The sequence below is a fragment of the Vicugna pacos genome, chromosome 21 (assembly GCF_048564905.1).
Source record: "Vicugna pacos chromosome 21, VicPac4, whole genome shotgun sequence".
NCBI classification, from domain to species: domain Eukaryota; kingdom Metazoa; phylum Chordata; class Mammalia; order Artiodactyla; family Camelidae; genus Vicugna; species Vicugna pacos.
The window spans coordinates 18,448,599-18,472,894 of record NC_133007.1 but is presented as its reverse complement, the minus strand read 5'-3'; the positions used below and the strand labels follow the sequence as shown (position 1 = coordinate 18,472,894).

The window sequence follows — 24,296 nt, the reverse complement described above, 5'->3', positions numbered from 1 at the left end:
TTCATCTAAGGCATTTCCACCTTTCTATAAATAGCATGCAAATATCATTCTCTCCTTTTACAGAAGAATAAGCCGAAGAAAGTCATCATGGAGGGGACAGTGCGAAGTCTTCTAGCAAAAGAAAGGTAAGGTGAGCAGCTAAACGTGAGCTTCTAAATCCTTGAGGCCAGTGACTTCCAGTGACTTCTCCACCGATTTCTGCAATAATCTTAGTTGTAAACGGAAGGTATGGGTGTCATAATAGATGGTCGAGGGGACTCCAGGGAACTAAGAAAAGAGGGCTCGACCTCCATCTTCCAAGGTCGATCTAATGAAGTCTTGGTATTCAGTGAGAATGACTCCCTGGGCACAAAGCAGCTCTTCAGCCCATCAGGAGCCTCTGAAGCATGCTCCTGGGGGATAAGCCCAGTTAGCACACACAGCGGCTAAGATTTTTCAGGTCACACAGCTAGTCCACCACATCCGTAACCTCGTCCGGCATCCGTGGTGGTATTTGATTTTGATCATTTGTCCATGGAAGTCACACTTCATTTGAAATGTCTTAGTTCATTCAGGCAGCTTAACAAACTATCATGGACTGGGTGGCTTTAAACAACAGAAATTTATCCCAGTCGGGAGGCTGGGAATTCTAAGATCCAAGTGCTGGGAGACTGAGTGTCTGGTGACAGCCCACTTCCTGGTTCACAGGTGGCACCTTTCACTGTGACCTTACCTGGCAGAAGGGATGCGGGAGCTCTCTGGGATCTCTTTTATTGGGAGTTAATCCCATTTATGAGGGTTCTGCTCTCATAATCTAAGTACATCCTAAAAATCACCTCCGGGTACCATCACGTTTGGGAATTAGGATTTCAACATTTTGAATTTTGAGGACATAAACATTTGGTCCGATGTCTGTTTGTAAGGACAAAAGCCAAACTTTGAATTTTTAAATTTTTTCCCTTTTTCCTTGCATTTCTACATCCTGGGTGGCGAGTAAGGAACAGCTCACTGCTGGTTGAGTCTGGAGGGAGGAGGTGGTAGGACAACTTACCAAGGAAGGTGGCAGATTAATACTTCAAACTATTCTCCACCATTACAAATTTGTTCCCATCATCAAAAGGAAGGCAGAATAAATCCAGACAGAGTAGAAATAAGGCTCTTTCTCAAGAATTAACCACTCAATAAGAGGGAAAATTGAGGAAAGAGTTTAAGTGAGCAGAGGAGGAAGAGGAGAAAGAGCTATTAAAACAGACGAAAATTTCCAGAATATAAAAATAGCTCATATAACTTAATAACAAACAAACAAACAAATCAATCCAAAAATGTGTAGAAGACCTAAAGAAGCAGTTCTACGATGAACACATACAAATGGCCAATAGGCACATGAAAAAATGCTCCATATCACAAATTATCAGAGAAATGCAAATCAAAACTGCAATGAGGTATCACCTCACACCAGTCAGAATGGCCATAATTAAAAATTCCACAAATGATAAATGCTGGAGAGGGTGTGGAGAAAAGGGAACCATTCTACACTGTGGGTGGGAATGTAGTTTGGTGCAGCCATTATGGAAAACAATATGGAGATTCCTCAAAAAACTAAAAATAGACTTACCATATGATCCAGCAATCCCACTCCTGGGCATGTATCTGGAGGGAACTCTAATTTGAAAAGATACCTGCACCCCAATGTTCATAGCTGCACTATTTACAGTAGCCAAGACATGGAAACAGCCTAAATGTCCATCAGGAGATGACTGGATAAAGAACCTGTGGTATATTTATACAATGGAATACTACTCAGCCACAAAAGGAATGAAATAATTTGCAGCATTTTGATGAAATGAAATGAAAGCATTTGCAGCAACATGGATGGACTTGGAGATCATCATTCTAAGTGAAGTAAGCCAGAAAGAGAAAGAAAAATACCGTATGATACCACTCATATGTGGAACAAGAAAAAGAAAAAGAAAAAAGATACTAATGAACTTATCTACAAAACAGAAGCAAACTTATGATCACTGCGGGGAAAGAAAGTGGGAAGGGCTAAACTGAGAGCTCAAGATTTGCAAGTAACTACTGTATATAAGATAGATTTAAAAAAAACAAATTTTTTCTATATAGCACAGGGAACCATATTTAATATCTCATAGTAACTTATAATGAAAAAGAATATGAAAATGCATATATGTATGTATATGTGTGACTGAAACATTATGCTGTGCACCAGAAATTGACACATTGTAACTGACTATACTTCAATTTAAAAAAAAAAAAAAACAGGCTGAGTCTTTTAGTGGGTATTATTTTGTCATTTAGCCACACAATCACAAACATAATTCAATAATAAATAGCTTCCTCATGAATCAAATTGAGCTAAGGCTTATTTAGGGAGCCCCAACACACCTGAGTCAAATTCATATCACATCACGTTACATGTCACACTCAGTATGTATAAATAACAGTGTGTAAATAAAAGCATTATGTGGCAATAGATGGGGGAGGTCCTGGAATTGGCTGCAAGGGTTGGGGGAGGGGCAGAATAATGCCATCGTAGAGAGATTAAGGTTACCCTATTGAGATAAGGGGAGTAAAGGGGATAGGAATACCTAACACCATTTGCACAAGTAGATCTGAAACAGTTAAATGGTTGACAGAGGAGAGTGACGAGGTCTCCAAGACAAGTAACCTTGAAGGTGTGAAGACCAGTAACCTTGAAGGTGTGTTAGGAATCTTAGATGGGGTTGTGGATAATAGCTCTTAACCAAGACCAGAGATGACCATTCTGGGATCCTCAGCCTGTGTTACCTTAGGAAGGTATGGCTCCACATCTAATCAAGATTTCTTCACATTCTACAGAGAAAAATTATTTTAAAATAATTACTGAAGAATTAAATTTTCAAGGAAGAAATCTATTGGTACCGAGATTCAAAGAATCAATGAATCACCCCAAAATAGGAGCTTCTAATATGCATATGTGCAAAACAAATGAGTATCATTTTAAAACAAGCCAATCATATATAAACTTAAATTAAACTTTAGGTTTTGTTGTACCCACAGTTCTCCAGAAAGCAGAGCCCAAGGCAAAAGCCTGAGTGCTATTGCTTTATTAGGAATGCAATCCCAGGAAGCCGACTTGAGAGGAAGTGGGAAGAGAGAGGCAGAGAAGAAGGGAGAGCCAACCTGAGGATGTGTTTCCAAGCTGCCCTGCTCTTCGTGTCAGGTGCATGTGACTGCTGGATCTCTCAGGACCATCTCCAGAGGCACCATGTGAACAGTTGCTTCTCGGGACTCTCTGTCCAGGCGGAAGAAGGGAGAGGGGTCCCTCTGCTGGCTCCCTTCTCCCATTAGTCGAAGGTTTATCTTGTTGGGGAGCTAACTCCTCTGTTCTTCTTGGTGGCTTTTGCTTCAGCAGCAACAGAGAAGTCCGTAGGCAGGTGAAATGGAGCAGTATAGAGCAGGGTGGGCACGAAGAAGCATGAGAAGGGTGCTTCAGCTCATAGGGCACGAAGTCAGTGTGGCTACTGCCGCAGCCAAGGCTCCCAGAGATGTACAAGGCTGAGGGAATCAGACTGGCACGTAAAGGTAACTGCCTTAGTCTGTTTGGGTTGGTCTAATGATAATGCCACAGACTGGGTGGCTTAAAGAGAAAATATTTATTTCTTACAGTTCTGGAGGTTGGGAAATTTAAGATCAAGATGCCAACAGATTCAGTGTCTGGTGAGAGCCTGTTTGCTAGTGCGGGGGTGGGCTGTCTTCTCACTGCAACCTCACATGGCAGAAGGGGCAAGGGAGGTATCTGATGCCTCTCATGCAAGGGCACTAATCCCGTTCAGGAGGGCTCCACCCGCATGACCTAATCACCTCCCAAAGGCTCCACCTCATAATACACCCTGGGAATTAGGCTTCAACATATGAATTTTGGGGAGACACAAACATTCAGACCATAAGACTATTACAGCCTTTTAGATAAAGACGTAGCTTTACACTTCTCAAATAATAGAAGGGGATGTCTAATAGTGTGGGAACTTATTAAAAACAGGAAGTTTTACCCAAGAATTCTTAGCAGTAATTAAGGAACGTGTGTGGGTTAAATGTGTATCCCTGTTCAAATGAGTTTGGAAAAGAGGTCTCTGCAATCTGTTCAGTATTAGCTTTCTGGAAATCAGAGAATATTGAGAAGTCTTGTTGAATAGTAAATGATGTCCTGATAGTTAACAATAACAGCTAATATTTACAGAGGTTGGGTATTGTTTTAAGAGTTTTGCTCTGAAAAAGATCCTATGTTATAACACAGGGAACTATATTCAGTATCTAGTAGTAACCCATAATGAAAAAGAATATGAAAAAGAATGTGTGTATATATGTATGACTGAATCACTGTGATGTACACCAGAAACTAACACAACATTGTAAATCAACTAGACTTCAATAGAAAACAAAAGACAAAAGCAAAACTGACAAAATCAAGTGCTGATAAGGATGTGAAGTAACTGGAACTTTCATTCATTGCTGGTGGGAATTCAAAATGGTGCAGCTACTTGGGAAAACCATTTGGCAATTTCTTATAAAATGTAACATGTATTTATCACACAACCTATTAACCCTATTCCTAAGCATTTACCCAAACAAAATGAAAATGTATATACACAAAATTTACAACATATAATTTATACACAAAAACCTTTATGTGAATGTTTAAAGTGGCTTTATTGAGAACCATCAAAAACTGGAATAGAACCCAAATATCCTTCAGTGGGTGAATAGGTAACCAAACTGTGGGATAGCCACGTAATAGAATACAGCTGGGCAATAAAAAGTAACAAAATGCTGAGATTATATATTTATAAAAGAATTTTGCTCTGAATCCTTGTATTAACATGACTCTGTGTGACAGAGAAACCACATATCTTGTCCAAAGGCCATAGCAGTTGAGTTAGGATTCAAATCCACGGGTTCTGACCCCAGAGCCCATGCTTTCAGCCACTATATTGAGTTTTGACTTTTTGCTGGAAGATAAAATTGCAATTCTGTTCTTTCCCAAAATTCGTGTTGGCGTCTGAGAAGTCCTAAGATTTTCTTGAAATATAATTAAGATTATGCATATTTAACAAATGAGGTTCCAACACCATAGGCCTCTGGAAAAGAATAAAACCACAAGAGTTGTGATAAAAGGGAAACCACATCCTGACTTACATCCCATAATAAGAGCAGTGCCACAGGACAGCCACATGTCCCTAATAGGTGACACAGCGCCACCCTGGGAAACCTCCTAGTGTCTGAAGGGCATCGTGGATGAACTGAAAAACAGTTCCTAATATGTATTCACACACACAGACACACACACACACACACACACACACACACACACACACACACACACACACACACAATGCAGTTCCTTTCTCTAGTTCCCTAAACCTAAACCCTTTTGTAAAGTGAACAAACAGCAGTGGTGGAGTTGGGGTGAGGGAGTTCCAAGAGGCTGAAAGAAAAGTGTGGAAAGCCCCCGCTGTGAGCCAGGTAAATCGCAATTCCCAGTCCAGGGAACTTCCTAAAGCAAATCTTGTTGCCTGCCTTTAATGTATTTTTTTTCATGCTCCACAGATGTCCTTTCTCATAAATTCCGAAGTATCTGCACGTCCCAAGGTGAGCTGGTATCTTCTTTTTTTATTACCCGCAGTTTGCAGGCAAGGATCTGACATTAAAAAAAATACGGCGCTCACTTTTAAGAGTGTGACCCTCTTTCGCAACTCGTTGCTAATCTTCTTCCAAATTCCCTTTGCTCTTTTCACCTTTGTGCTGCTGGTTAGCACACACGTGGGCTCTGGAGACCCTTCCGGATCTTTCGACTTCTTGCTCAATTGGGAAAGGATGCATTTTTCTCTACAGATTGTCTCGTGGAGACACTGCATCTGTCTAAGACTCAAAGAGCCTCCAGAGAACTGACTTTAGCTGTTTGCCAACTAACCCATTTTGCACGCTTCCTGGGGAGAAACAATACACATCATCTCCACAGGAGGAAGCAGGAGAGATATTGGTTCTGTGTAAATATCTCAAAGGAAATTTATGATGCTGATGGGAAATTTAAGCCCCTTAAAACAACTGCTGGTTTGTGAACAAAGGGAGCAAATTTTTATCACCTCATTTCTGTGCCTTCCCTCATCCCCTTCCTGAGGGAGGGTGGCCATAATCCAGTGGTCTCTTCATCTCTGTCTCTCCTTAACATCATTTGCCGTGGAAAATTCTGATAGAACTCAGTTCCGTTAACTGGAGCAGATTCGTGTGCTTTTAGATGTACTCTTGTGGTGGATGTACATAAATGCACTCTGCAACTTCCAGAAACTATTGGTTCCCTATCTATCCTCCATTTTCTCATTTTTCTTTCTAGGGGAACCTCTAGATCTTTGGAGCTAGCCATGTGCCAGACATTTTCAGTACTTTCTACCAGCTAGGAGTGGCCAGTTGACTAAACTCTGGCCAGTGAGGGACTTCTGTGAAAGGACCATAAATGAGAGAGAGCCTAGGAGCTCCTTTCTACCTTTCTGTATTTCCTCCTTCTTTAAACCTGAAACTTGAGCATGAAGGCTGGAGCTTCAGCAGCCAAATTGAACCATGAAGCAATCTTAAAAGAGAACTTTTGAGCCTAGTGTGGCAAGAAGAAAGATGAAGTATTCTAGTTTCTTGACAACTGAGGAGCTGTCATATCAGCCCTGAACTGCCTACCTCTAAACTTGTTTTATCCAAGAGATAAAGTTCTGTCTTATTTTAGCTAAGGTTATTTTGCTTGCCTATTCTACGCTGCAGTACCTAACTCTAATGGATACATTAGATCTGTGATGGGAATATGCCCCCAATGCCTTCTCCTAACAGATGGATTCAGGTGTCTGCCACTGTGGATTTGTTAATGTTCCTTAGGTGACAAGTGGCAAAAGCCAACTAGAGCTTGCTTAGGCAGGAAAGGCGAATTCATTATGAGGTATAGATGTGTCTTGCAGAACCCAGGACCCTTAGAGCCCCTGGAAAATGCTGAACCCAGGGACTGGAAAGCCACTTGGCTTGCTCTCTGTCTTGTTCCTGTCCTTTTCTGTGCATCTCTTTCTTTCCTCTGTCTTTCTGCTGGGCCACTCTCCTCTGCTTCTCTGGGCCACACACTCAATAGAATGATAAATATGTTGTTGTTTACCAACATGATGAAATGTTAACCAGCAATGAGGATAAATAATTTATAAGTGTGTATAAATAGATTGATGAATTCATAAATGTAATATTGAGAGCAAAAAGGCCAAACCAAAAAAAGAAAAGAAGAAGAAGATATTCAGTGTGATGGCGCTTATTTAGTACAAAGGACACATCACTTCTGCTGCCGGAAGCCAGGGGAGTGGTTATACTTGGGGCGAGATAGTAACTGGAAGGAAACAGAACCGGATTTTCTGAGGTTCTAGGAATGTTCTGTTTGTCGACTGGGATGCTGGTCACATGATGTATTCAATTTATAAAACTTCATCTAGCTCTGTCGTATGTACATTTTTCTATTTGCATGGAAAACTTTAAGGAAGATTTTAAAAAAAATGATAACATAAAAGCAAAAAACCCCATATATTTAATATGGTAAAGACTCCATAACCACAACTCCTTCTCCACAACCAGACTTTCTAATTCTCTACTAATGAATTCTATATTAACTTTTAATTGTTTAAGCCATCATAAATCAGTTTTAAAGCACACAAATGAACAAATAATGCATGAGAGTATATTTTATTAATTGCAAAAAATATGCAAGTGACATTCTACTTACTGAATTTAATTTGATTTATCAAAAAATAAGTATTGGGTCATGTGTGGTTTACATCTATAAAGACCCATGCTAAGGTATATTGGGAAACTGGTAATTTTTTTTTCCAGTGGCCCTCCCTGTTCACTCTTCACCAAACTTTCCATCCTGAGGCCAGTATCCCAATGGCATTCTCCCAGACGTCTCTCCTACCCCACCCTTCAGCCTGGACAGGATGCATCTGTCCTGCATCCAATCTCTCAGAGCCCTGCTCTTGGCTGGAACAAAACTAACAAATAAATCTGAGCACAGGAGTTAAGAACTAATAATGACTAGATGCTTTATTTGTCCCAGAAGATAATTTTCCTTTAATTTTGAACTTTTCTATCAAACTATAGAAATGAAAAAAAAAAATACTGGGACAATGACAGGCCCTTGGCTGGCCACTAGGGGACATACTTTGGGAAAGGCAGTTAGTTATGACTGGCGTCCTTCAAGTCACAAGACCTAGGCAATTCATCACACTTACACCTGTCTTGACCTGTCTGTGACTTCTCCAGGGTTTTCTTCACAATTAAAAAGAAAGTTATTAGATCCCTTTTTCTCTTAATAACAATTATAACTTCTAAATCACACTCTACTTGTTTCTTCCTTCAAAGCCCCCTCTTTGAAATCTCGCTCATGTAATAGACCGGGAGATTCTATTTGATTTAAGCATTGAACTTGCGAGGCTCAGAAACTGAGAGAAGGACTGATTTTCATCAACTTCTCCACCGTAGTCCAAATGGCAGCAGGACGTATTATGACCAGTTCCCACTGAAGGTTTCTGAGCCACCAACAAAGCAGACAAACGGGGGAGAGTTTATTAGCACTTTGTTCTTCTCAGAGGCAGAAAGTGGAATAAATGCCTTTTTCCCTTTGGAAAAAAATTTTGCCAGTAACCATAGCAATAATAATTCCATCTCCAAGCGAAAATTATTATTGTTATCTTTGTTGGCAGCCCCGGTTTCTTTCCTGTCACAAGGAGACAGAAGGCAGACGCCGTCTTGAATTCTATGAAAGGCTCACCTAAGCGGGATGGGGACAGCTGGTTTCTCTCTCAGCTGAGAGCAGAGCCAGGGAGCAATGGTTTAACCACAGAATGAGGGGTTTAAGCTAGAAATGAGGAAGTGGTCCCTGGCAGTGTGCTGGACAGGTTGTCATCGGAGTTTACAGATTCCTCTTCTTTAGAAGCCTTTAAAAATAGCTTAGATGAGCTGTGCCTGGAACGCTGACGTGCACCCTGCTTTGCCTGTGCCCCAAACACGTTGGCTCTATTCTTATAGGTCCAGCTGTGCCCTCACTGGACTGGGGAGGCAGGGGCAACCCGGCCTCTTCATCACCACCTCCTGGCCCCACACATAAAACACGGGCTGGTCAATGTGAATGAACGAGTGATGTTGGGAATTTGGATAGAACGATTTGGCCATGATCAATTATAGTCCACTGGCTTGGGGCTGGTTAAATATTGGCCCCATGGTTATTTTCCTACCATCAATTAATGAAACCAGCTTGGACCAGATGCCCAGCATTTGGTCAAAAGACCCTGAAGAATTACTGAGTCTAACTCCCTTCTTCTGGATTGCTGACTTCGTCTGCTTGACGGTTCTACATGGGCTCTTGAATAAGAAGGAATTGTTCTAGGAAGTGGGAGTTGCACACTGTGTTTCAGAAACTATATACATGGAAATATACAGAAAATATACATGGAGAAAACGGTTTATAGGAAGAACTTCCACCAGAGTTAAATCCAAACAGCCCTTCTCCCAGCCCAACTGGTTCTCTCTCATCAAAGGAGTGTGCTAACCTTTGGAAAAGTGCTTTCATTTAAAGACTAGTGGTCTCTGGTTATCAGGGAGGGAAGGGAGGAGGTAGAAGGATAAATTGGGAGGTTGGGATTTGTAGATACTAACTAGATACTATATAACACACGTAAACAATAAGGTCCTACCGTATAGCACAGGCAACGAAAAATTATATATATGAATATAAACTAATATAACTAAATCATTATGCTGTACACCCCAAATTAATTGTAAACCGACTATACTTCAATAAAAAAAAAAAGTAATGGTCAAAACCTTCCTCTGTTCTTCAGCCACAATATTTTACCTCAGAGTTGACATTTATATGCCAGCAACTCATCTGTTATAAATTCTAATTGCAGAGCAATAATCAAAAAAGGCAATACAAAAGGCACACACAAAAATAGGAGAGGCTCCGAAACCCTTTGAGATCCCATCTAATTAAAAATGCAAATTAAGGAAGAAACCTCAAACCAGTAAGTCCCCTTCAGTCTTTTCAAAGGCACCAATTAGCAGTGACTCATTGGAAAGGGGCTGCCTTTCATTTTAAGTCAGATTTCTCAACAATATCCCATTGGCAGGAAATTAAAGTGACTACCAGCTTGGTAGTACAATTAACATTTCGACATTCATTATCCAAACTTTCCTCATTCTCGTGCTGTTTCTCTAGCAACCACTAATGGAAACAGTTTTCTATTGGATTTTTCTCAGGTCCTAAGAACATTTTGTTTTCTCGTGATTAACAGTCTCATCTCTGAACTAACCCACCCCTTTCCCCTGAAACCATATTGAGGAACATTCCAGAAAAGAAAACACTCCTTGTTGATAGACTCTCTTTTCTAACAATATTCCAGAAGGCAAGGTAGGAGAATATGTTCCTGAAGAAGGAAGGTCTTCAGGCAGGAGGTGTGGATTCCTGAAGGACTCTCGCTTCGTCTGGGTCTGGACATTTGTTAATATGAATACATATCATATATCAGGGCCCTCACTGCTGTCTTGTCCTCGGGTATTAATTCATGATGAACTCATTATACTTTTTATGATCATAAGAAGGAACACAGAACAGGGAACTATATTCAGTATCTTGTAATAACCCTTAATGCAAAGAATATGAAAACAAATATATATATGTATATGCATGACTGGAACGTTATACTGTACACCAGAAATTGACACATTGTAACTGACTATGCTTTAATTAAAAAAAAGAAGTAACACGAGTTATGGAATAGAATTTTTTGCAAAGTCTAGGAAATAGAAGAGAAATACAAGAGATTATATTCGCCAGTCTCTTCAGTCTAGAGCTCACCTAATGTAATCTGAGTACGTGTTATTAGTCAAGATTCAGCCAGGAGATAGAAACCACACAATAGCTTAAACCAGGAAAATTTGATATGAGGAATTATTAACTATAACGGATTTGTGAGTAAGAAGTGAAGAGCTCTCTAGACAACATAGGAGAGCAGATAGAAGGAACAGCCACTACCACTAGGCTGATACAGAGTGCTCTAGCAAGATCCTCTTTCTTCTCTCTCCCAGAGCTGAGATCCAGAGAGGGTACTGGATAATGAAGAATTCACTAAAGTGTCAAGCAGGTAGACTTTGCTACGACTCTGTCCTCTAGGATGCTGGAGGAAGCTGATAACAGGGAAGTCCTGCATCTCAGGGCTTGCTGAAAAAATCTCACAAAGGATCAGCCAGGGAAGCTTATGACAGGGAGATGTGTTGCAGTGTGCCCCTTTGCAAAGATGCTTGAGGGGTGCTGGGGTAAGCTGCAGCTGGGCATGCTGCAGAGGCTGGATACTGGAGAAACCTTTGGCTGCAGAAGCCAGGCTCTGAGGAATCTGTCTACCTTGCAGGAGTCAGGCACTGGAAAAGCTGCCTGGGCTGTGGGTTCTGGTTCCTGGGGAAGCCATGCACACTGCAGAAGCTGGGTGCTGGCAAAACTGTGCATTCTGCAGGAAACTGACACTGGAGAAGACACTTGCACCACAGAAATCAGGCACCGAGAAAGCTGCATTTGCTGCAAGACATCGCCAAGAAAGCACAAAGAACTAGGAAGGAAAACTCCATCCTCTACCAATGTCCTTCTGGCAATCTCTACTAACAAAGCTTTACCTGTGTCAGCTGACAAAGGAGAAGTATATCAAGGGCCTGCCTCCATTTTCACAGAGCAGACAATGAAGTTTGGATTTGGAGCTAGAATGATGGAGCAAATGCTGGATGAGAATGGAACTAAATTAAATAGCAGTCCAAAGGGGCCATGCAAAAAAAAAAAAAAAACTGAGATGAAGTTTAAGACAATGGGATGAAACTGGAGGCAGGAACACACCAAAACAAAGAAAATAGGTTCCGATAGAAATCAATCATTCCTTGAGATGAACATCACCACCACTGGTTGCAGGGTGATGTGGCCATGCTCACAGCAGAGAGAGGGTGGCTAAAGTTGTGTTCTGGTTCAGATAGGTTAACAAGCTAATGGCCAAGCTAGGACTGGAACCTGTCTCCCTTGACTCCCATTTCTGTGCTCTGTCTACACTTGTCATCACCATCTGTGAATTCTAGAGCTGGGCAGCAAGAGACAAAAATGAAAGGAAGAGCTGGGCCATGGAGCTTTCTGCCTGTCGAAGTAATCAGGGGACATAAAAGTGGAAAACAGTGATCAAGTTTAGCTTGGGTACAATATTTGATATTTTTAAAGCACTTCCCTTGCCCTGCATGAACCTTCTTGAGTAGGTATGTGATAAGCAATCAAGAACTCTGTTCACAGAGAGCGTTTCACATTGTCATCGATGTTAGTTAAGCCCTTCTAATCAGGGATACTCAGCCTTTACTGGGCATTGGAATCACCTGGAGAGCTATTAAAAAAAATACTGATGCCTGAAGTTATTTAATAACAGTAAGAGATTCTAGAGGTGGGGTCCTTTTGCATGAGTATATTTGCATTCTAATTCAAATCCAGGATTGAATATCATTGTCATATCCTGACTGAAGCAGAATTACATTGAGAAAGACAAAGCGAAATTTAAACTTCTCTTTCTGTGGGCTTTACTCTCCTATGGGATTCCAAGAACAGCTCCTTGTACGGAGCCATCGCTGACTGGGCTGTATTGCACGATGCCATCTCAGCAGAGATTTTGAACTCAAAGCTAGTCAAGAGGTTTACTGACAAGGCAGAAACATGCTGAGGAGATGTACAGGCTTCTAAAGCTATATTGCATGCCGAGAACCAACAAGACACGGAGGACTGGCATTCCTTTGTTGGGAAAGGAAACTTGTTACAATTCTGAGGCCGATCCACTCATTGGCCTTAAGTAAATGAGGTGTGCTCCCGACAACTACCTAAGGGTGAGATTTTAACTAGGAAATCCTAATCTTCAGTGACATATGTGATGAGGAAAAGCAATGAAACATCCTTCTGCTTGGTGATGGGTGAAGCCCTAAAGACTCAATCTGGTCTTGATGAACATCCAAGAATCTGGATGTGCACACCCCGCTGAGGCAGGGGCTTCTGCCAATGACGCTGGTAGGGAAGTCTGTGGTTTCTCGCCGTGTCAGATTTGTTCAGTTTGGGTATAAACAAATTCCGTAATTTCTATCCTAGGGTGTAAACAAGCAGGTTTCTCTCTTGTATCCAGATGCCATTACTATCGTTGAAACTAGTTGTGTATCTAATTAAAAACAAAATTTTATTTAAACTTCAGTTTTCTCTATGTTATGGCATTCCATATTATTTAAAGTAGCTCCTTCTTAGCCATAAAAAAGAATAAAATAATGCCTTTTGCAGCCACATGGATGGACCTAGAGATCATCATTCTAAGTGAAGTAAGCCAGAAGGTGAGAGAAAAATACCGTGTGATGTCACTCATATGTGGAATCTAAAAAAAAAGGGAAAAAAGAGGACACTAATGAACTCATCTACAAAACAGAAACAGACTCACAGACATAGTAAACAATCTTATGGTTACCTGGGGAAAGGGGTTGGGAAGGGATAAATTTGGGAGTTTTGAGATTTGCAACTGTTAGCTACTATATATAAAAACAGATTAAAATTTTTTCTTGTGTATAGCACAGGGAACTATATTCAATATCTTGTAATAGCCTTTAATGAAAAAGAATATGAAAACCAATATATGTATGTATATGCATGACTGGGACATTGTGCTGTACACCAGAAATTGACACATTGTAACTGACTGTACTTCAATTAAAAAAATAAAATAATTCCCTTTGGCTTTGTGAAATAAAAAATAATAAAATTCAGGTTTCAAACAAGATAAAGTTCTTAAAAATAATTATTATGAAAACTTTCAATTCTATGCACAGAATAATGTAATAAACTCTATTGTATGCAGCATCCAACTTGAACATCGATCAGCTCATAGCAAATCTTATTTTACCTGCTATACACGTGCTCACTGCCCCAGTATTATATTCTTTTGAAGCAAGTTCCAGACATCATATTATTTCATCCATAAATATTTGTGTATAGAATTCTTAGAATAAGATATGTGAAGTTAAATGAACACAATGTAATATTTTCATAGCTAAAATATTTATGATAATTGCTTAATACCCCCTAAAAACTAGCATTCCAACTTTCAATTTTATATCAATTGTATCAATTTTTTACATTTTGTTTAAATCAAGATCCAAATAAGGTGTATACATTGCAATTAGTTGAAATGCCTCAGGTTTCTTTTAATTTATGAATTCGCTTGATTTATTTTTTTTCCTTGTAATTTATTTGATGAAGAATCTGGGTGGCTCATCCTGCAGGGCTTCCCAGAGACTGGATTTTGCCTATTGCACCACCATGGTGTCCTTGAACATGTTCTCCTGTCCTCCGTTCACTTGTTGCTTATGTAGGTTCAATTTTCTTGGCAAGACTACTTCAGTGGTGATATTGTGTTCTAACATCAGGCAGGACATAATGCCTGACTCTCACTTTTTGGTAATCTTAGCAACCATTGATTATCTATGCCCAGATCCATTCACCTAAATTAGGGATTAGAAAATGGTAAATTCAAATTCTATTATTCCTCTGTCACTTTGTTTCAGTTGGAATAGATCTACAAGAGAAATTCCTCTTCATCTATATTTGGATACCCAGTGTTACAGTTCCTATAGGAAAGGAAGGGCAAAGTGCTGATTTTATTCCCTTTATTTCTTTCCCCTTTATTTACTAGTTTTCAAAATAGTGAGTGGCTCGCAAGATTTCTCCAAGGGTGATCAATTCGTTTTTCAAAACAGCTTTATGGAATCCTAGTCAATATACAATAAACTGCACTATTTCAAATGGCAATTGCTAAGTTTTGAAATTTATAGACACATGTGAAACACCAGTACAATCACCATAATGAACGTACCCATCACCCCCAAAGTTTCCTTATGCCCCTCAGCAATCCCTTGTTCCCACCCCGCCACACCCACCCCTGACTCCCCGGACAACTACTGATCTTTTCTGTCGTTATTGATTAATTTGCATTTTCTAGAAATTCATATAAATGTAATTATACATTATGTTTTTTTATCTCTCTCTTTTTTTGAAGGATGGGGGCTAGAGGGTCTGGCTTCTTTCACTCAGCAGGGTTGTCTTGAGATTCATCTATATTATCGCATGTGTCAATAGTTCATGACTGTTTCTTTCTGTGTAGCATCCCATTCTATAGATCTGTGGGCTTACGGCTTTCATCAAATTTGGGAAATGTTTAGCTATTGTCTTTAAACTTCTTTTTTCCTGACCGTTGCTTTCTCTTTCTCCAACTGCCTGCTTATTAGGTTGCTTGAAGTTGTCACATGACACTCTTCTTCTTGAAAAAAAGATTTTTTTCCATCAATGTTTTATTTTGCATAGTTTCTATTCCTGTGTCATCTAATCTACCATAAATCCTACCTAGTGTATTTTACACGTCAAAGTTGTTTTCATGTCTAGAAGTTGGGCTTGGCATGTATATATCTGAGGTATGTAAATTCTGTGTCTCTACTCAACGTGTTTAGTTTTTTCTCTAGGTTCTCGAATATATGGAATACAGTTATAATTACTTTTTTTAATATCCTTGTCTACTCATGCTGTCATCGGTGTTATTCTGAGTCAGTTTCTACTAGTTGATTTTTCTCCTTATTGTGGTAGTTGTTTCCCATTTCTTTGCATGTCTTGTAAGTTTTGCTTGACTGTCAGACATGAATTTTTTCTTGTTGGATACTAGATATTTTCAAATTCCTTTAGGCACCCTTGAGCATTGTTTTAAGATTCTGTTTCAGTTGCTTGGGAAAAATTTGCTTTTAGTCTGGTTCCCTATGTCTGTAATTTAATTAGTCAGAACAACAGCCTAAGCTTTTTTGCATAATGTTAATTTTCTCCACTACTGAGGCAAAATCCTTTGAGTAATCTACCCAATACCCTGTGAATTGTGAGGTTTTTCCACCCTGGCTGCTGGGAACAGACATAATTCCCAGCCCTGTGTGAGCACCAGGGATCATTTCCTCTAATCCTTTTGAGGAGTTCTTCCTCTAACCTCAAACCTTAGTATACAGCTAAGTACACCAGGGGTGTTTCCGCTCAAGTATTCAGGAAGTATATGCTTGGGAATAGAAAGCATAAATCAAGTTACATTTTGAATATTTAATATTTAAGTTATGTGAGAGATCTTCAAGTGGAGATGCTAAATAGAGAGTTGGAGAGTCTGGAGCTCAGAGGAGTTATCTGGGCTAAAGAGATACATTTGCAAACCACAATCATAAAATCGTGTTATTGCAACCATGTGAAAGTGTGGGATTGTCTAGAAAGAGAATGACGAGAAGAGAGCCTGGGACCGAGCCCTGTGGAATCCTAAATTTTCTGAATGAAGGAGGAAGTCATAAAAGGAGACTGAGAAAGAGCAGCCAGTAAAGTAGGAGACAACCCAAGAGAGAAAGATGTCATGACATTCACCAGACTAACATGCTTCAAGAAGGAGGGTGTTGTTGAATGGCTCAAATGTTCCTGAGCATTTAAGGTGAGAACAAAGGAGATTCCACTAGACTTAGTAACTGGGGTCATCACCAGCAATCTTGACAAGAACAGTTTAGGCAGAGAATGTGGGCAAAACACATGTTATAATGGTTTGGAGAATGGAGAGCTGAGGAAGAAGACACAGCACATTTATTCAACTCTTCTAAGAGGGATGGCTCTAAAGAGAAGAAAAATAAAACCATAAAGAGGACTGTGGGGATCAAGAGCGGCCTCTGGCTCAGAAATACGAAGCATCTTCCTATCTCATCTTGAAGGAAATCTGTTTAAAATTTCTTTAGAAATGGAAGTGAAATTTATCAATCTAGCCCCTGTGACTTTTAGTCAGAAAACATTCCTCCAAAACTTTGTCCTTGGGTGGTCTCATCAGTTTTTGTTTTTGGTGAGTTCACAGCTCTTTCATGGAACATTGTAATCCGAAGGCATCAGGGCTGTGAGCCAGATGGCGTCTGCAGGCGGTGTCCCTGCAAAAACAGCTCAACCAGTCCTCCTGTCTCAGTCTTGACCCATCAAGCCATTCACCCTACTGCATGGTCTACAAAATACACTCAAGCACCTTGTCAGGACACACAGGGTCTTCCCTGTGGGCCTCCTATCCCTCCGGACTCAGTTTACACAATGCTCCCCACCTTACACTTCTCACCCTTCACTGCTGCTAATTCCTCAGACACACACCAGGCTGTTCTATGTTCTGACGTCACCACATCTTATGTTCACTTACTTCTCTTTATCTGCCTAACTCTTACCTATCTTTCGAGACACCTCACAGGCATCTTTTTTCTCCAAAATCTATTTTCTCCTGTAGTCTTTCAAACAACTCCAGATTTACGTCTATCACCACACATCACATTATACTGATTCTTTTTAAAGACAGGGAGGGGTCTGTTTTCTTCATTAGACTATAAGTCTCCCAAGAGTGAAAACTAGGTCTCATTTTTCTCTGTACCCCAGCCTTCAGCTCAGTGGTACCGAGCGCAGAGTAGGAGGTTAGTAAGTTAAGTGCATGGAAAGCTGAGAGACCAGGACAAAGGTTTCAGTGGGAAGTAAAAGTTGACAGAAGCAACCCAGGACCAATGTCTTGAATAGGATTAGAATCTTGGCCTCCTCCTACTCCTTGGAGCAATGGCTCAAAGGAACAGCTTACGTAATACAAACTCAGTCTGTATCAGCAAGTTGGAACCAGTTAATGAAGAACTTCAAAAAGCCAGGCAAAATAATTGCAATTGGAAAACAATTTGACTGTACAAGTTTGAAGTAGGAAACACAGAAAAGAAATGATTGTTCAACAACAAAACAAATGAGAGCTGGGAAAAGTCAAATGGCATTAACCACTTCTAACAAAATAGGATGAATGTTCTCTTCTGACAAGCAGGACTTCAGAGAGCCAGCCTTAGTTTCAAAACCTAGTGCTTTGTCTTGTTCAGTTTTTCCTCTGAACTTATGACCATGTCAAGCCACAAAAGCATCACAGGGATGTGGCTTAAGAGTCTGGATTCAGGAGTCAAACTTCTTGGGTTTGTATACTGGCTCTGCTGTTTACTGACTGTGACTTTAGGTCAATTACTTTGTGCCTCAGTTTCCTCATCTATAAATACTAATCACATATACCTCATAGGATTGCTATGAGAATTAAATGAGGTTTCCTGAGTATGAATCACTTAGAACCGTGTCTGCCATGCTCAATACCATAAATGTTTTTTAATTAAAAATTAATATCTAAAATACTAGGTCTCCTAGTCTCAAATAGGCAATGAATGTGAAAAATATCAGCAGGTGTGTCTCTCTAAGTCGAGGAACAAATAAAGACTGGGCTGAAAAAACACTGGGTCAGCAGTAGACATAGAAGTTCCCTCGGGTCTCCAGGTTGATAAGTCTTTGACCTGGCAAGAGATGGTTTGTATTCTGCCTGCCCACTAACAATGATGGAAGAGACTGATTCCCTGCACAGAATAACCATAAAACGCCTATGGCCTGGATTAAGCCCTTAGGTTCAGAGGCCATAATCAAAGCAGTTTCTGAGAGCTCCATTAATAAGCGTTTCCAGAAGCTGCCAAAGTCCAGCTACAGTAATTATCCAGTTAGTTTGCTGAATCAGCTCGTAGAAGCTTCCCCGGTTCTGTTGCTAATTAGGCTCCAGCCTCTCATCTCATTAATAAACTTCCAGTTCATTTGCATGTGAGGAAAAATTGTGGGTATGGGGGAGTTTAATAGAAACCCAAATCGCCTTCAACATGTGTCTTTTTTATTAAAATATTTAACCTTTTATTATGACTCAGAAACATCTGTTGGTATTACACTCGGTGAGAAGACATGATGAATTCAGCATTTGCAGGCAGTTCCACCTTCCCTCCTCCTCACACCTGGCCTGCTTCCGATCAAGTAGCAGGAAGAAAAGAGAAATGAATAAGATTAACTCAGAGTTAGAAATTTGCAGTTGGAAGGAACTCTCTGGTTCAGTTCCATCCTTTAACAAATTAGGAAACTGGGGCCCCCAACGGTGGACTGACTTGCTCAAAGACACAGAGCTGAGACCAGGGCTCAGGCCACCTTGCCTCTGACCTAGTTCTTCCTGCCCGTGATGTGTACCAGACCTTCAAGACATCTGATCATATAAGCTGACAAAGAGCAGTAGCCTGTTACCTGATACTGGGCTAACTTCTCTCCACTTGCATCGGTTTTCAAGGAAGAAGGATATAGTGATTGTCCCTTCAATCCACGTCTGTTTTTAGAACTGTTGATTTTATCTTCTTACTTAAGTTTGTGTGCTAGGCAGAAGTTTGGTCCTCATGGCCTTTGCCCTCTGTCACGCCCATGGTTATATGGTGTGGCAAGAAGGGCATTTCAGATATTAATCAACTGGCCTCAAGATAGAAAGATTATCTTGTGCTTTCTAAGTGGGCCCAGTGTAATCACATGAGCCCTGAAAAGCAGAAAAGGAAGTAGAAGAAGGAATCAGATAGACACAGCAGGAGGCGAAGTTAGAGATTGCAAGTGTGAGGAGTATCTGATGTACCGTCAGTGGCTTGAAGATGAGAGAGGTCCTGTGTCAAGGAAATGGGGACCACAGTCCTACAACCTCATGGAACTAGACTCTGCCAACAACCTGAGATGAGTTTGGAGGCAGAATCTTCCTCAGAGCCTCCAGATAAAACCCAGGCTGGCTGAATCATGCCTGCAGCCTTGAGAGGCCCTGAGCAGAGAACCCAGTTGAGCTCCTCTGTGCCAGGACTTCTGACCCACTGTGAGATACTAAGTGGGTGTTGTTTTAAGCCTCAAGGTTTGTGTTAACTTGTTACAGCAGCGATAGAAAATGAATACAGTTCGAATCCATCTATTTTGCTCTGTCTCCATGGCCACGCCCCTAGACTAAACCACCACCATCTCTCTTGGACCCCTGAAGCAGCCTCTCAACTCTTCTCTCCACATCCCTTCTGACTCATCTTCTATAAGATACACTGCAGCTCAAATCGTTATTTTCTTTCAGACAGAAACCTAGGCAGGCAAAGAGAAGTAAGTGAGCATAGGAGGTGGTGCCTTCAGGGAGTGGAACAGCCTGGTAGTTATAAAGAATTACAAACCCCCCACACATAGACTCTCTGTAAGACATCTTAAAACTGTTCAGCATCTCCTCAGTGGCTTTTAGACAAACCTGGTTAGTGCCTACTCAGTCTGTCACTCTCAGTTTAAATGTTGCTTGTGATACACTAAGTCCACTTGCCTTCTTAGACACTTTTATGGCCCTGTATGCTTTCCTTGATAGCATTTTTCAGTTTATAACTTTGCCTTTAATTCTATCATTATCTGATTGTCCTTCAGATTAGAAACTCAGCCCTATCATGTATCAGAGGGTTTTTCTGATTGAAATAATATATCTAGAACATTTATCTCCAGCCTAGAAGGTAATAGCACTCAATAAATACCAAATCCTACCCTGCATGTATAACATATAATACTATTGTGTGCAATTGTGAGGATACCCACCCAGGATCACAGAAAAGGAACCCCCAAATCTTGTCTCCCTGGAAGGGTTTTGAATGGTGAGCAGGATCCAGCCAGGTGAAAGAGTGGTGGGAAAGGAGAAGGCATCCCAGGAAAAGGGGTCAGCATGAGCAAAGATACAGAAGTGAGAATCACAAGATGGATGTGGGGAACTCTGCTGCTGGCGTTGGTAGTTACACGAATCCCATAATGGACGTGCTTTGTCAAAGCAGGTGTCCCGGTGCCTGCCTGGTGTGTAATTTGGCTTGTGTGCGTGCCCTGTCAACGAACCGATGATCGCCACACAGAATTCCTGGTGCCTTCTTCCAACTTGGCATCTTGTGCAACTGCACCACGAGGACCCATCTGAGGCTGGCATGGAAGTATGGAGGAATTGTGAATGACAGGGTCTTCAACTCTTTGACATTAGATTGTAGCAGTTGTTTTTTTTTTTCCTTCAACCAATCAACAAATATTTATTGAGCTCATGTCTGGACCAGGCTCTCTGGAGAATGCAAGAGAAATCTGAGACTTGATTCCTGCTCTCAGGATCATAACATAATGAAAGGGGTGGTGTAAATGCATATAAAAAATAAAGAATGACTCAAGTTAGCATACGACAAATGCTAGCACGTAGGCAACAGTCATTCTCTTCTTCCTTTCTCTCCTTCCTTCTTGCTGACAGAACCCCAAGTTTGCTCCAGTGTGACACAGATGACAACATGCTCTGGGAATGTCGTTCCCAACTCCAGCTTCTGGGAAGTAACTGTGATTTGTCTCCGTTAATCATAGACATTCCGTTTCTTCTTGCCAGTGATTGGTCTAGGGTTAAGTGTGTGAGATTCTTCTGGACCGTGAGACATCAAGGAAAGTCTTTGGGATGCAGGGATATTCTTTTCTGTTCCTTTTTTTCTTTTCTGCGTGAGATGATGTTATGTGTGAGCGTAGTACATGCAGTCATTGTGCCACACCATCAGACAGTAAGCCTACGGCCAGAGAGCCAACACACCGAGGATGGCAGAGGAGAGAGAGAGGGAGCCTGAGTTTTTGATGGTCTGTTGAACCTCTGCAGTAAACCTGGTATTAGCCATTTCTAGAATTCTGTTATGGGAGATAATTACACTTCTACATTGTCAAAGCCGTTGTTGACCAGTATTCTGTTTCTCAGAGTCAAACACATCCTAATGGGCACAACATATTATTAGAAGAACATTGCAAAGAATATGGAATTTGCAGTCATAGAAGTTATCAACAAGGGTTCACATTTCAGCTCCATCACTAAGCCTCTGTGGACCCTTAGCAGGAATGTTGGGTAAAGGGCACTGTGCTAAAGCATTGGGGGTGCACAAAGATGAGGAAGCCACTCCTAAAGATTTTACAACCTGGCAGGCAAAGATAGCCATAATTTTAAAAACACTATCTGAATAGCAAAGTGGAATGGAATGTGCGATTGGAAAAGAAGAGCTGAAAGTCAACAGCATGTATAATCTGGCCAAACTGTATGTTTATGGCCAGTTGTCAATCCCGACAGGTAAATGCCTACGATACACCAACTTTGCAATATTTTGAATATTACATCACACTCAGGTAGCACACACAAGCCCATTTCAGCTGAGGAAAGAACGAGAAGACAGGTACTGAGGTGTGAAAATGCAGAGTGGGTTCAACTGGGTAAAGTCTCATTAACCTGCGTGATCCGATATGTGCAAAGTTTGACAGAGCATGCACGTTGGAAGAAACTCAAGTTTGCAAAAGATGTCACTCATTTCAAGAATGTCAATGCAGGATTTTTTGGAAACATGTAGTACTAGTAAAATTATGTGTTTGTTTACAGATAATGACATAATTGTCAGCATGTTAGCAGAGTAGAGATACAGAAAACTAACAGGTTACAGTCAGCACCCTAAAGTCAGAATCAAATAACAGGTTTCTGAAATTCTACTGACAATCATTGGTAACATAAAATTCAACTCGCATTTACTTTTGGGATAGTCATGTTTTAAATTTTAAATAGTATTAAATAATATGTTAGATTTACAGCAGAATTGAATATATATATGTATATAAAAACATAGTACACAGAGTTCTTATATACCCTCCACCCAACTTCTCTGAATATTAACATCTTAAACAATTATGAAATCTACAAAATAATCTTAATGTAATACTGTTAACTAAAATATAGAATTAATTCAGAATTCAACAGTTTTTCAACTAATGTCCTTTTTTTTTTTCTTCCATTCTAGGATCTTATCCAGGCCCCCACACTGCATTTAATTGTCGTGTCTCACGGTCGCCTCCAATCTGTGACAGTTACTCAGTCTCTCCTTTCCTTTCATGACTTTGACACTCCTGAAGGTTACTGGTTAGTTAATTTACAGAACACCCCTCGGCTGCATTTGTCTGATGTTTTCTCATGATTACACAGAGGTGGCGCATTAGCAGAAGGGCGCCGTGGAGGTGCTGTGCCCTTTTTAGTGCATCAGATCGGGGGTGCTTGATGGCGGCATGTCTGACTAGTGATGCGCACCTCCACCGTTTTACTAAGGTGGTGTCTGTCAGGATTCTCCCCAGGAGTGAAATGTTCCTCTCTGTTCCCTTTCTCCAGCCGACGTAACTGTTCATTAATATCCTAAGGCCAGAAGTGCTTACTGCCCTTCTCTCCAAAGAGTAAAGCTTTTGTTCAGTGTGAGAGATAAAGGAGAAAGATCCAGGTGGGTTTCTTGCCCCTCCCGATGGCTGCTGTTTCTCTTCCCTTTGTCTGCACTGCAGTAGACACTACTTAGGGGTCTTCTGATCTTTTCTATGAGTGCCTGACAGCTTCCTGGAGATGGAGGCTGGGAGAGAGTGTAGGTTCTTCCAATTTCCATAGCCCCTGGGGAATATCACACTATCCACCCCACTGGCCCCAGCCCGCACTTGACCTTCATCCATTTGTCAGCGAGGGCAGCAGACTCTCTGTACCCATGCCCAGATGTGTTTGCCCTGGGAGAGCTCGTTTCTGCATGTATTGTCCCCCTACAGATGCCCTATCTCTTTAGATTTAGGGCCAGCTGTTTCCTCTGTGATCTTAGCTCTATAGATCCAAAAAATTACAAAGATAGACAGAAGCCTGGAGTCTTCACGTATGTATCTATTGTGTAAAGTACAGGTAACATGCACAGGTGACATCCAGTGTCCTTCCTGAGCTTTTGGAAACAGAAAGGGAAAGAAAATCCTCTGTATTTGGATGCATGACCATGTCATCTACCACCTTTCCTCTTCCTCAGGGCTCTGCATGTAAGTTTCCAGAGAGAAATAGATACTTCCACGCTGTCTACACACATTTGAAGAAGGATGAAATCAAAGGAAATGGATTTTGAGTCAAGGGATCCAGGCTCTAATTCTGACGCACAGAACTCTGTGGCCACAGAACTCTGGATAAATTACTTAACTTCTCTGGGCCTCAGATTTTTCCATCTGTAAAATGGGGGTGGTAACACATCATACCTTAGCCTGAGAGGATAGAATGAGAAAATAGTAAACCGCAAATATTTCTCTAGAGCAGGGGTCAGCAAAATTCTCTCTGTAAAAGGCTAGATTTTAGATGTTTTAGTCTTCGCAGATCATGCATACAGCCTGTCCCCACTCTTCAACTGCAATGTTGTGTGCAGAAGCTGCTGTGGAAAACACCTAAATGAATGGGCATGGCTGTGTCCCATTTTCATTG

General features: G+C 40.9%; 1 long non-coding RNA gene across 1 annotated transcript; it reads left to right on the top strand.

Moving 5' to 3' along the window:
• Positions 1 to 5,584: 5,584 nt before the first annotated feature.
• On the top strand, positions 5,585 to 22,974 carry LOC140687954 (uncharacterized). Its single transcript, XR_012062585.1, has 2 exons — positions 5,585 to 5,628; positions 22,834 to 22,974. It is a non-coding gene; the product is annotated as an uncharacterized lncRNA (long non-coding RNA).
• The last annotated feature ends 1,322 nt before the right edge of the window (positions 22,975 to 24,296 follow it).